General features: G+C 39.6%; 2 pseudogenes; one reads left to right on the forward strand and one right to left on the reverse strand.

Moving 5' to 3' along the window:
- Positions 1-14954, reverse strand: part of LOC129639930 (melanoma-associated antigen B3-like) — a 92001-nt pseudogene that overhangs the window by 29281 nt on the left and 47766 nt on the right.
- LOC129640518 (uncharacterized) lies at positions 11450-11556 on the forward strand (annotated as a pseudogene).

The raw sequence follows: 14954 nt of genomic DNA on the forward strand, positions 1-14954 counted from the left end.
GCCAGAGTAATCCTTATAGAGCAAAAGCTGCATTAGACCACTCATGTTGTTACAACTCCAGTGGTTTCCAACCTCAATCCAAAGAAATTCCAAGTTCTTACAAAGACCTTCAAAGCCCATCCACACTCTGGTCTCATTACCTCTTTGTCCTCATCTCCCATGACTATTAACCTCACTCCTTACATGACAGAGGGAAAAAAACCTCAGCAAAAATCGATGCTCTAACAGGCTTTGTATGTATTATATACCATGAGAACAGGGCTACCTTATACATTTGTGCAGGCGGCACATTACACAAAGATGGGGAGTAAAAAAATGCTGTAATCTACATGAATGTTTCTAATGAAGCTGTGCAGTTCCTAACCTGCATGTTCTTAGATACTTGTCAATGGGAAGATAGAAATAAGTAGGATAAATCAGGGAAATATAAACCACATAACATAGTGATGAGTGTTAAGGAAAAGAAGAGACCTGTGCTGGGCAACACAAATCTAAATAGGATGAACTTTTAAGGTCTTCACAAAGAGAATGATCTTTAAATAAATAACTGGAGGAGAAAAGAAAGGAAGTCCTGTGCAAAACTGGGAATTGTACTCAGGCAAAGAAATAGCATATGCGAGGAACAATATGAGATGAAACCCATATCTGGTATGTTCTAAGAAAAGGAGAGAAGCCAATGTGGCTGGAACAGAGAGAACTAAATGGATAGTTTCAGAAAATGAGGTCACAGACATAAAGGGAGTCATGATTGTACAAGGTCCTGTAAGGTCTTTGACTTTCACTCTGAGTGAGAACAAAGCTATTGGAGGTTATGAACAAACCTAACTTCAGCTTTAAGTGGTAGCTCTGACTGAAGGGAAAAAAAAAAGATAGCTCAGTTGTTTTGTTGAAAAAGACTGAAGACTGCAAGGAATCAAGGGTGAAGACAAAGAGATAAGTTAAAACATAAGGGATTGGAGGTTAGGAGACTAGAGTGACAGCACTAGAGATGGGGAGAAATTTTACTGGGTTACTATTGTAAATTGTATCTGTTTATGCTTTTCTCTTGGAGAAGGAAATGGCAACCCACTCCAGTTTTTGCCTGAAGAATCCCATGGACAGAAGAGCCTGGCGGGCTACAGTCCATGGTGTCGCAAGAGTCAAACATGACTTAGCGAGTAAACCACCACCACATGCTTTTCTCACCACTTACTAGTTATGTACATAATGTGATAGATGTCTGTGTATGTATGTGTGTGTGTGTGCATGTGCATTTGGTATGAAGATGACTGAATTCTTTGCTTCTAAATGGCTGTTTGACTTCAAAATTAGGCCATGTAGATATGTCACTACCGCAAACCAAATTACTCTTGTTTTGAACATTTATATTTTTTTGCTCACTTTAAATGTTTTCTAATCCAGAAAAATTTTGAGTGATTGTACCCATGTTTCAGTTCAGTCACTCAGTCATATCTGACTCTTCGCGACCCCATGAACTGCAGCAAACCAGGCCTCCCTGTCCATCACCGACTCCTGGGATTTACCCAAACTCATGTCCATTGAGTTGGTGATGCTATCCAATTATCTCATCCTCTGTCATTCCCTTCTCCTCCTGCCTTCAATCTTTCCCAGCATCAGGGTCTTTTCAAATGAGTCAATTCTATGCATCAGGTGGCCAAAATGTTGGAGCTTCAGCTTCAGCATCAGTCCTACCAATGAACATTCAGGACTGATTACCTATAGGATGGACTGGTTGGATCTCCCTGCAGTCCAAGGGACTCTCAAGAGTCTTCTCCAACACCACAGTTCAGAAGCATTAATTCTTCAGCACTCAGCTTTCTTTATAGTCCAACTCTCACATTCATATATGACTAATGGAAAATCCATAGCTTTGACTAGACAGACCTTTGTCAGCAAAGTAATGTCTCTGCTTTTTAATATGTTGTCTAGGTTGGTGAAAAAGTTGGCTTAAAGCTCAATATTCAGAAAACTAAGATCATGGCATCCAGTCCCATCATTTCATGGCAGAGAGATGGGGGAACAGTGGCAACAGTGGCTGACTTTATTTTTCTGGGCTCCAAAATCACTGCAGATGGTGATTGAAGCAACGAAATTAAAAGACACTTACTCCTTGGAAGGAAAGTTATGACCAACCTAGACAGCATATTAAAAAGCAGAGACATTACTTTGCCAACAAAGGTCTGTGGCTATGGTTTTTCCAGTGGTCATGTATGGATGTGGGAGTTGGACTATAAAGAAAGCTGAGCACAGAAGAACTGATGCTTTTGAACCGTGGTGTTGGAGAAGACTCTTGAGAGTCCCTTGGACTGCAAAGAGATCCAAGCAGTCCATCCTAAAGGAGATCAGTCCTGGGTGTTCATTGGAAGGACTGATGTTGAAGCTGAAACTCCAATACTTTGGACATGTCATGTGAAGAGTTGACTCATTGGAAAAGACCCTGATGCTGGGAAAGATTGAGGGCAGGAGGAGAAGGGGATGACAGAGAATGAGATGGTTGGATGGCATCATCATCTCAAGGGACATGGGTTTGGGTGGACTCGGGGAGTTGGTGATGGACAGGGAGGCCTAGTGTGCTGCAGTTCATGGGGTCACAAAGAGTTAGACATGACTGAACGATTGAACTGAACTGAACTAGGTTAGTTATAGCTTTTCTTCCAAGGAGCAAGTGTCTTTTATTTTATTTTTTTTTTATTATTTTCTTTTTACTAATTTTTTTTCTATTTTTTAACTTTGCAATATTGTATTGGTTTTGCCATATATCAAAATGAATCCGCCACAGGTATACATGTGTTCCCCATCCTGAACCCTCCTCCCTCCTCCCTCCCCATACCATCCCTCTGGGTCGTCCCAGTGCACCAGCCCCAAGCATCCAGTATCGTGCATTGAACCTGGACTGGCGACTCGTTTCATATATGATATTATACATGTTTCAATGCCATTCTCCCAAATCATCCCACCCTCTCCCTCTCCCACAGAGTCCAAAAGACTGTTCCATACATCAGTGTCTCTTTTGCTGTCTCGTATACAGGGTTATTGTTACCATCTTTCTAAATTCCATATATATGTGTTAGTATACTGTATTGGTGTTTTTCTTTCTGGCTTACTTCACTCTGTATAATAGGCTCCAGTTGCATCCACCTCATTAGAATTGATTCAAATGTATTCTTTTCAATGGCTGAGTAATACTCCACTGTGTATATGTACCATAGCTTTCTTATCCATTCATCTGCTGATGGACCTCTAGGTTGCTTCCGTGTCCTGAGTATCATAAAAAGCGCTGTGATGAACATTGGGGTACACGTGTCTCTTTCAATTATGGTTTCCTCAGTGTGCATGCCCAGCAGTGGGATTGCTGGATCATAAGGCAGTTCTATTTCCAGTTTTTTAAGGAATCTCCACACTGTTCTCCATAGTGGCTGTACTAGTTTGCATTCCCACCCACAGTGTAAGAGGGTTCCCTTTTCTCCACACCCTCTCTAGCATTTATTGCTTGTAGACTTTTGGATCGCAGCCATTCTGACTGGCGTGAAATGGTACCTCATTGTGGTTTTGATTTGCATTTCTCTGATAATGAGTGATGTTGAGCATCTTTTCATGTGTTTGTTAGCCATCTGTATGTCTTCTTTGGAGAAATGTCTATTTAGTTCTTTGGCCCATTTTTTGATTGGGTCATTTATTTTTCTGGAATTGAGCTATAGGAGTTGCTTGTATATTTTTGAGATTAGTTGTTTGTCAGTTGCTTCATTTGCTATTATTTTCTCCCATTCTGAAGGCTGTCTTTTCACCTTGCTTATAGTTTCCTTTGTTGTGCAGAAGCTTTTAAGTTTAATTAGGTCCCATTTGTTTATTTTTGCTTTTATTTCCAATATTCTGGGAGGTGGGTCATAGAGGATCCTGCTGTGATATATGTCGGAGAGTGTTTTGCCTATGTTCTCCTCTAGGAGTTTTATAGTTTCTGGTCTTACGTTTAGATCTTTAATCCATTTTGAGTTTATTTTTGTGTATGGTGTTAGAAAGTGTTCTAGTTTCATTCTTTTACAAGTGGTTGACCAGTTTTCCCAGCACCACTTGTTAAAGAATGTCTTTTAATTTCATGGGTGCAGTCACCATCTGCAGTGATTTTGGAAACCAAGAAAATAAAGGCTGCTACTGTTTCCATTGTTTCCCCATCTATTTGCCATGAAGTAAGGGGACCAGATGCCATGATCTTAGTTTTCTGAATGTTGAGTTTTAAGCCAGCTTTTTCACTCTCTTCCTTCACTTTTATCAAGAGGCTCTTCAGTTCCTCTTCACTTTCTGCCATCAGGGTGGTGTCATCTGCATATCTGAGATTATTGATATTTCTCCTGGCAATCTTGATTCCAGCTTGTGCTTCATCCAGCCTGGCATTTCACATGATATACTCTGCATATAAGTTAAATAAACAGAGTGACAATATGCAGCCTTGACGTACTCCTTTCCCAATTTGGAACCAGTCTGTTTGTTGTTCCATGCCCAGTTCTACCTGCTGCTTCCTGACCTGCATACAGATTTCTCAGGGGCCAGGTAAGGTGGTCTGGTATTCCCATCTCTTTCAGAATTTTCCACAGTTTGTTGTGATCCACACAGTCAAAGGCTTTGCATAGTCAATAAAGCAGAAGTAGATGTTTTTCTGGAACTCTCTTGCTTTTTCAATGATCCAATGGATATTGGCAATTTGATCTCTGGTTCCTCTGCCTTTTCTAAATCCAGCTTGAACATCTGGAAGTTCTCAGTTCATGAACTGTTGAAGCCTGGCTTGGAGAATTTTGAGCGTTACTTTGTTAGCATGTGAGATGAGTGCAATTGTGTGGTAGTTTGGACATTGTTTGGCATTGCCTTTCTTTGGCATTGGAATAAAAACACCTTTTCCAGTCCTGTGACCACTGCTGAGTTTTCCAAATTTGCTGGCATATTGAGTGAAGCTTGAAGTAGCTTAACTGAAATTCCATCACCTCCACTAACATGGTTTGCAGTGATGCTTCCTAAGGCCTGTTTGACTTCAGACTCCAGGATGTTTGGCTCTAGGTGAGTGATCACACCATTGTGGTTATCTGGGTCATTAAGATCTTTTTTGTATAGTTCTTCTGTGTATTCTTGCCACCTCTTCTTAATATCTTCTGACTTCCCTTGTGGCTCAGCTGGTAAAGAATCTGCCTGCAATGTGGAAGACCTGGGTTCAATCCCTGGGTTGGAAAGATTCCCCTGGAGAGGGGAAAGGCTATTCACTCCAGTATTCTGTCCTAGAGAATTCCATGGACTGTATAGTCCATGGGGTTGCAAAGAGTCGGACACAACTGAGTGACTTTCACTTACCCATGTTTAGCCATGCATATTACTGAGTATATTAAGAGTACTACTTCATTAATTCACATTTAGGTACCATATTTGCCCCCTATTTCTAGAAAAATACACTTGATGAGATTGAAATAAATCTATATTTAGCTAAAATTTTTAATAGACTTTGCTGTTAATGTTGTTAGTCTTTTCCAGCAGCTTTTGAAATACTTGTATGGTTTATTTTTCCTTTTAATGTGTCTCTCAAAAGAATTACATTACCATATTTTAAATTGTGCAATTTCCTTGAATTCTTTGGATAACATCTACTAGGTCATGAAAAATTTTTCTTTTAAGAATCTACAACATTTAGTTTGTCAATATTGCATTTCAGATACATGTATATTTCAGGAATACACACACACACACGTTCTTAAGTGAAAAATCATTTTTTTCTATTATGAGTGTTTTCTTTAACCAGTTTTGCTTTCAGGGCTAATGTGACAACCAATACTAATTGACAAGGTCTCCATATATCTCCTTGTTGTTTAACCACATGATTTGCAAAGTTTCTTCTAAGGTAATTAATTCTTTCATATTTTATACTTCTTTCTGGGACCTTCTGCTAAATAAGAGGTCAATGTGTCCCTGGTGGCTCAGATGGTCAAGAATCTGCCTGCAGCGCAGGAGACCCGGGTTCGATCCCTGGGTTGGGAAGAAACCCTGGAGAAGGGAAAGGCTACCCACTCCAGTATTCTGGCCTGGAAAATTCCATGGACTGTATAGTCCATGGGGTTGCAAAGAGTCGGACACAACTGGGTGATTTTCACTGAAACTGAAACTGTGACAGAAATGTGGGTACCCCATTTGCCATCTTGAACCTGAACTTTCTCAGGTTTGTACAAATAAGGCTTTAAGAAATTATGTATTACACTATTCCCATTACATTTTCTACTTTATATATATAATCCTAACTATAACCTGTCTTTGAAGTCAAATGCAAAATAAGGTTTTCAATTTATTTTTTAAATTTTTAAAATATTTATGGGCAATCCTTTAAAAAAAATTATTTCTTTATCTTTGTTGCCGTGTGTGGGCTTCTCATTGTGGTGGCTTCACATGTTGCAGAGCAACAGGCTCTAGACGCCCCAGGTCCATAGTTGGATCATGAGGGCTCAGAAGGTTGGGCGTGAGAGCCTCAGAAGTTGTGGTGCATGGGCTTAGTTGCTCCAAGACAGGTGGACTACTCCCAGGCCAGGGATGGAACCCGTGTTCCCTGAAATGGCAGGCAGATTCCCATTTACTGCCCAACAGGGAAGTTCTCAATTTATTTTCAATTCTTGTTTCATTGTACAGAATTCAGAGAGTGTAGCCGATATGATACTCTTTTTGTATTATAACTTTCTATGTGGCTCTAATATAGTCAGTTTTGGGGAAAGTTCCAGAATGACTTAACAAAGAATTGTTCCTTGTGCACAATTTTCTCTATTCATCTTTTTGACTAAGCTTATTAATTCTACTTAAATTTTCTATTTTTTGTCTACTTTATTTGTCAATTTCTGAGAAAATACATGAAGGATTCCCTTTATGTGGATTCATCTATTTACAGTATTTTTGGAAAACATTTCATTTTACATTTTGACTTTACCTTATTCAATAAGTAATTATACTGAGCTGTTATATATACTCTTGATGGGCCATATCATTTGATGACACAAAAATCCAAGCTTGTTTCACTGAATGATTTTAAACTTAAATTCTACTCTGACTGATTGTATCACTAATAATCATATTATGCTGTTATTTTAAAAATCTGGATTGTCTTTATCTTGATCCTTATTTTTACCCTTATAGTACATATTTTTAATCTTGTTAAGCATAATTAGCAAATTTCTATTACTGATTTAGTCTAATTTCTGTCATACTATTTTGTTTTTCTTAATGTGATTTGAATTTTACACCTTTCTTTCTCCTTTATTTTCCTTTTCTCCTAGCTTGATTTATCAAAATTGGTTACTACTGCTTTTCTGGTTTTTGAAATTTTTCTACTTTTCTAGAAATTACAGACTCAAATCTACCTTCAGAAATTCATACAAGATGTTAACACAGTTTTGTACATTTTGTAGATATCTCTGTGTCAAAAATTAGACAGCATTTGTATAAGAGACTACTAGTTGTCACCAAAGTTGAGAGCATACTTCCCAGACCTCCATATTTGTGGTCAGTAGAAAAAGATCTAGAGAAACTTATGTTGGTGTGTTATGTGAGAAAGTATTGGGTACACTTCCTACTGAGAGAAAAATACTTGCCCTAGAGATCCACAGGGAAGCTGATTTTGAAAATATACATTCTACACAGAGGCAATTGCTATATACAAATAAATCTCCTAGGCTGTGTGTAAATTATGGTTTGTGAGCTAAAATGATAAAAACTTAGTATAAAAATAATAGTAATTAAGTTAGACTATATGAAATTGTCAAGAGTTGGCAGTTTTGACCTTGGAAAATGGGCAATTGCATATGGTTCCATTTAACAAGAAATTAAAATTATGACATGGGGTGTGAGAAAGTATAAATATAATAATTTCAACATTTTCCATTGAGGGAAGTAAAATATAAAATACTAAGTTGACAAGTCAAAAATAGATTATTATTACTCTAAAAGTATATATTATAGAGCTTACATTATATGTAATGTAAAAATAATTATTAGACAGCAGAGATGGAAAGACAGAGTCTACTAATATACTCATTTTTTATGGTGGAGGGTTCAGTAAAGGTCTTAGGAATTATATATCATAGTTCACAAGTGTCATTGATTTTAAGGTGTACCATTATGATATACACGATTTTACTTTTAATTCAGAGTCATCAGTGTTGCTTCTTCTTCTTTATTTTGTCTGTGCCTCCAAGATCATTTGTCACGTTGTATTTCTTTAAAAAATTAAATAAACAGAAATGCTACAAGTCATCAATGATAGGTTCTCAAGATACCACTGTAATTATTTAAAACTAGCCTACTTTGGATTTTCACTCCAGCAATATTGCAAATACATCTGATTCACCATAAGCACTCCTGCCAATACGTTCTAGTGATTTAATTACACATCTTTTAATTTATATAATAAGTCAACAGAAGGATAAAAATTAACTGCCAAGCTTCTGAACATAAATAAAAACAGAATTATTTTAAAATATGCTTATGAAAAAGAAAGGGGGAAATATTAGACATAGATAATACACAGTAAGAGAAAAGGAGTAAAATCAAATCTTCTGACTACATCAATAAACTGTAAATAAGAAAAATTAACCTAATAAAAGAAAAGAATTCTTGTGGCATATGAAAAAGATTAATCTAAAACAGTTACACTGAGGGGACTCAGCCATACACACACATGTATCCATTCTCCCTCAAAGCCCCCCTTCTATCCAGGCTGCCACATAATATTAAGCTGAGTTCCATGTGCTATACAGTAGGTCCCTGTTCTTTATCCATTTTAAATACAGCAGTGTGTTTATATTCACCTGAAACTATCACAACATAGTTTGTTCATCGGCTATACCCCAATACAGGATAAAAAGTTTAAAAAAATAGCTAATATTTTAAAATAAAAAGTGAAAGAGTTACACTAATAAAAAGATGCAAAAACTCCAGAAGATGGATGAAAGAACATTTAAATAGTTTGTAAACAAGAACTAAGTTTGTTTAACTCACATATTGTTAACAGCCAGCATGCCATGTGCAAACAGGGGCAACTCGTATACACAATATATGTGATACTTTGTTGTTCAGTTGCTAAGTCATGTTTGACTCTTTGTGACCCCACGCACTGCAGCATGCCAGGCTTCCGTGTCCTTCACCATCTCCCGGAGTTTGCTCAAACTCATGTTCACTGAGTTGATGATGCCACCCAACCATCTAATCCTCTGTAACCCCCTTCTCCTTTTACCCTCAATCTTTCCCAGCATCAGGATTTTTCCAATGAGTTGGCTCTTTGCATAAGGTGGCCAAAGTACTGGAGCTTAAGCTTCAGCATCAGTCCTTCCAGGAATATTCAGGATTAATTTCCTTTAAGATAGACTGGTTTGATCTCCTTGCTGTCCAAGGGACTCTCAAGTGTCTTCTCCAGCACCACATTTTGAAAGTATCAATTCTCTGGCACTCAGTCTTCTTTATGATCCAACTCTAACAGCCATATAAGACTACAGGAAAAACCATAGCTTTGACTATATGGGCAAAGTGATGTCTCTGCGGTTCAATATGCCATCAAGGTTTGGCACAGCTTTTCTTCCAAGGAGCAAGCATCTTTTAATTTCATGCAATCACCATCCAAGGTAATTTTTGAGCCCAAGAAAATAAAATCTGTCACCTTTTCCACATTTTTCACATCTATTTGCCATGATGTGATGGGAGCAGATGTCATGATCTTAGCTTTTTTAAAGTTGAGTTTTAAGTCAGCTTTTCACTCTCCTCTTTCACCTCCATCAAGAGGCTCTTTAGTTCCTCTTTGCTTTCTGCCATTAGAATGATATTATTAGCATATCTAAGGTTGTTGATATTTCTTAAAGTAACCTTGATTTCAGCTTGTGAGTCATCCAGCCCAGAATTTTGCATGATGTACTCTGCATATAAGTTAAATAAGCAGGGTGACAATATATAAGCTTGACATACTCCTTTCCCAATTTTGAACTAATTCATTTTTCCATGTCTGGTTCTCATCGTTGCTTCTTCTCCTGCATTTAGATTTCTCAGGAGACAGGTATGGTGTCTGGTATGCCTATCTGTTGAAGAATTTTCCAAAGTTTGTTATGGTCCAAATAATCAGAGGCTTTCAGTTCAGTTCAGTCATTCAGTCGTGTCTGACTCTTTGTGACCCCATGAATCGCAGCACGCCAGGCCTCCCTGTCCATCACCAACCCCTGGAGTTCACTCAAAGTCACGTCCATCGAGTCGGTGATGCCATCCAGCCATCTCATCCTCTGTCGTCCCCTTCTCCTCCTGCCCCCAATCCCTCCCAGCATCAGAGTCTTTTCCAATGAGTCAACTCTTAGCATGAGGTGGCCAAAGTATTGGAGTTTCAGCTTTACCATCATTCCTTCCAAAGAATACCCAGGACTGATCTCCTTTAGAATGGAATGGCTGGATCTCCTTGCTGTCCAAGGGACTCTCAAGAGTATTCTCCAACACCACAGTTCAAAAGCATCAATTCTTCAGCGCTCAGCTTTCTTCACAGTCCAACTTTCACATCCACACATGACCACTGGAAAAACCATAGCCTTGACTAGACGGACCTTTGTTGGCAAAGTCATGTCTCTGCTTTTCAATATGCTATCTAGGTTGGTCATAACTTTCCTTCCAAGGAGAAAGCATCTTTTTATTTCATGGCTGCAGTCACCATCTGCAGTGATTTTGGAGCCCCAAAAAATAAAGTCATTCACTGTTTCCACTGTTTCCCCATTTATTTCCCATGAAGTGATGGGGCCAGATGCCATGATCTTTTTCTGAACATTGAGTTTTAAGCCAACTTTTTCACTCTCCTCTTTCACCTTCATCAAGAGGCTTTTTAGTTCCTCTTCACTTTCTGCCATAAGGGTGGTGTCATCTGCATATCTGAGGTTATTGATACTTCTCCCGGCAATCTTGATTCCAGCTTGTACTTCTTCCAGCCCAGCGTTTCTCATGATGTACTCTGTATATAAGTTAAACGAGCAGGGTGACAATATACAGCCTTGATGTACTCCTTTTCCTATTTGGAACCAGTCTGTTTGTCCATGTCCAGTTCTAACTGTTACTTCCTGACCTGCATATAGGTTTCTCAAGAGGCAGGTCAGGTGGTCTGGTATTCCCATCTCTTGAAGAATTTTCCACAGTTTATTGTAATCCACACAGTCAAAGGCTTTGGCATAGTCAATAAAGCAGAAATAGATGTTTTTCAGGAACTCCTGCTTTTTCGATGATCCAGCGGATGTGGGCAATTTGATCTCTGGTTCCTCTGCCTTTTCTCAAACCAGCTTGAACATCTGGAAGTTCACGGTTCACGTATTGCTGAAGCCTGGCTTGGAGAATTTTGAGCATTACTTTACTAGCGTGTGAGATGAGTGCAATTATGCGGTAGTTTGAGCATTCTTTGGCATCGCCTTTCTTTGGGATTGGAATCGCTTCTTGGCCTTTTGGCTAAGATCAAGTGTAGTATCAGAGGCTTTAGCTTACTCAATAAAGCAGATGTGCTTTGCAATTCTCATGCTTTTTCTATGATCCAATGAACATTAGCAATTTGATCTCTGGTTCCTCTGGTTTTTCTAAACCCAGCTTGTACATCTGGAAGTTCTCAGTTCATAATGTCAAAGGTAGCTCAAAGGATTTTGGGCATTACCTTGAAGAACATGAAATGAGTGCAATTATACAGTAGTTTCAGCATTCTTTGGCATTGCCTTTCTTTGGGGTTGGAATAAAACCTGACCTTTTCCAGTCCTGTGGCCATTGGTGAGTTTTCCAAATTTGTGGTCACATTGAAAGTAGCACTTTAACAGCATCATCTTTTAGAATGTGAAACAGTTCAGCTGGAATTCCATCACCTCCACTAGCTTTCTTCATAATAATGATTCTTAGGGCCCATTTGACTTCTCAATCCAGGATGTCTGGCTCTAGGTGAGTGACTATACCATCGTGGTTATCTCAGTCATGAAGACCTTTTTGCATAGTTCTTCTGTGTACTCTTGCCATCTCTTTTTCTCTTTGCTTCTGTTAAGACCTTGTCATTTCTTTCTTTATTGTGCCCACCTTTGTATGGAATGTTCCATTTGTATCTCCACTTTCCTGGCAGAGATCTATAGCCTTTTCCATTCTATGGTTTTCTTCTTCTTTTTTGGGGGGGAGGGGGCATTGTTCACTTAAGAAGGCCTTCTTATGTCTCCTGATGCTTAGGATTTAAGGAATACCAGCTAGAAGTCAGCAAATCAAGCAAAGATTAGGATCGAGCCAATTCAGAGTAAGGTACAGGCTAGGAGACAGACAATCAGAGTAAAGTACCAGCTAGTACTAAGCCAAATAGAGCAAGGTAGAGACTAGGAGTCAGCCAATCAAAGTACAAGTTAGGTCTCTGACAATCAGGGAAAATCACAGGCTGGGAGTCAGCCAATCAGATCAAAGTGAGGACTAGAACTGAGAGACATAGATGGATCCAGAACAGGGAAAAGATTTCCACTCTGCCAATGTGGGGAAAATATGTTGATTATTGACACATTCTGTGAAAGGAGTTATAATTAAAAGGGGAAAATGCTGGAAGAAATTCTCACCTACTGAGGTATGGGGAAATAATTCTGGCCTGCATGTGATTTATCTTGAACTTTAGGCTAACCAATACAGCCTGGTTATGGCCTATTAAGCATACATTGTACATATGCTTTAACCATTAAGAAAAAATACATTCAGAAAATAATACAAAGATGCATTTTGATTGTTATCCTCATTGTCATGTCTAGTAATTTTTAAGTGTTTGTCCAGGTACTATGACTAAGTAATATTCCCTTTCTTCTTCTGTACCTGTCCCTATACAAGACTGATGAGTATCCAAGAAAAGGGAGGGTTGAAACAGAACAGAACCCTATAATCCTTCTTCTGCACCCTCCAACATGTCCTCAGCCAGTCTTTTGTGTGTAGAAAACTTTAGTCAAAGAATAAGTTTAATTAGAAAAATGAGAACATGTGGAAAACAAGGAAAACAGTCAAAAAAGATCAAATAAGAATAATATACCGATCAAGCATAGACAGTGACCTTTAAATCTTTCTCAAAGCCTTGAGATAATACTCTGAGACATTTGAGATAATACTCTGAGCTGTCATATAGATACCAAACACTAGGGTGAAGAAGTTAACTTCATGATGACCATACTATACCCATGACATAAGGTGCCACAATTCTGAGAACTGGCCTCAAAGAAATGGGAATAAATGGACCCTGGAACTGAAGATTAAGGATACCTAAAACAACCAAGATGACTCAAACCACTGATGACCATTCTAAGATGATTATCAGAGCTGACTATGCTATTTCTGAATATAGCCCCCTCCTTCTGTCTATAAAAGCTCTTTCTTACCCCAAAGGTTGCCAGTGGTGGGGAGTTGGCCTTGGGCCTGACATTCCTTATGCCACCCCAGTTGCCAGCATCTAAATTAAGCAATATTTCCTTTCCACCAATCTGGCCTGTTTGTTGGCTTTTGAGAAGCAAGCAGTTGGAACCTACATCAGTTCAATTCAGTTCAGTTCAGTCGTGTTCGGCTCTTTGCAACCCCATGAATCGCAGCACGCCAGGTCTCCCTGTCCATCACCAACTCCCAGAGTTTATTCAAACTCATGTCCATCGAGTCAGTGATGCCATCCAGCCATCTCATCCTCTGTCGTCCCCTTCTCCTCCTGCCCCCAATCCCTCCCAGCATCAGGATCTTTTCCAATGAGTCAACTCTTCGCATGAGGTGGCCAAAGTATTGGAGTTTCAGCTTTAGCATCAGTCCTTCCAATGAACACCCAGGACTGATCTCCTTTAGAATGGACTGGTTGGATTTCCTTGAAGTCCAAGGGACTCTCAAGAGTATTCTCCAACACCACAGTTCAAAAGCATTCAGTTCAACAGCACAGTTCAAAATTCTTCAGCGCTCAGCTTTCTTCACAGTCCAACTCTCACATCCATACATGACCACTGGAAAAACCATAGCCTTGACTAGACGGACCTTTGTTGGCAAAGTAATGTCTCTGCTCTTTAATATGCTATCTAGGTTAGTCATAACTTTCCTTCCAAGGAGTAAGTGTCTTTTAATTTCATTGCTGCAATCACCATCTGCAGTGATTTTGGAGCCCCCAAAAATAAAGTCATTCACTGTTTCCACTGTTTCCCCATCTATCTGCCATGAAGTGATGGGACCAGATGCCATGATCTTAGTTTTCTGAATGCTGAGATTTTCACATTTCAGTAACTATAGCACAGTCTAGGAGTCAGCCAACCAGAGCAAGGTACAGACTAAGAAGCAGCCAATCACAGCAAAGGAGATGCTAGGAATCAGTAGTGAGAGTGGAGAACAATCTAGCAGTCAGCCAATCAGGGGAAAGTAGGGGCTAGGAGTCAGCCAATCAGGGCATAGTATAGGCTTGAATCAGCCAATTACGGTAAGGTACAGTCTGTTGTCACTGCTGCTGCTAAGTCGCTTCAGTCATGTCTGACTCTCTGTGACCCCAGAGACGGCAGCCCACCAGGCTCCCCTGTCCCTGGGATTCTCCAGGCAGGAACACTGGAGTGGGTTGCCATTTCCTTCTCCAATGCATGAAAGTGAAAAGTGAAAGGGAAGTCGCTCAGTCATGTACAACTCTTCACGATCCCATGGACTGCAGCCTATCAGGCTCCTCTGTCCATGGGATTTTCCAGGCAAGAGTACTGGAGTGGGGTGCCACTGCCTAAGGTACAGTTTGCTGCTGCTGCTGCTGCTAAGTCGCTTCAGTCATATCCGACTCTGTGCGACCCCACAGAGAGCAGCCCACCAGGCTTCCCTGTCCCTGGGATTCTCCAGGCAAGAACACTGGAGTGGGTTGCCATTTCCTTCTCCAGTGCATGAAGGTGAAAAGAGAAAATGAAGTCACTCCATCGTGTCTGACTCTTAGCGAGCCCATG

Source organism: Bubalus kerabau, chromosome X (genome assembly GCF_029407905.1).
Source record: "Bubalus kerabau isolate K-KA32 ecotype Philippines breed swamp buffalo chromosome X, PCC_UOA_SB_1v2, whole genome shotgun sequence".
NCBI classification, from domain to species: Eukaryota; Metazoa; Chordata; class Mammalia; order Artiodactyla; family Bovidae; genus Bubalus; species Bubalus kerabau.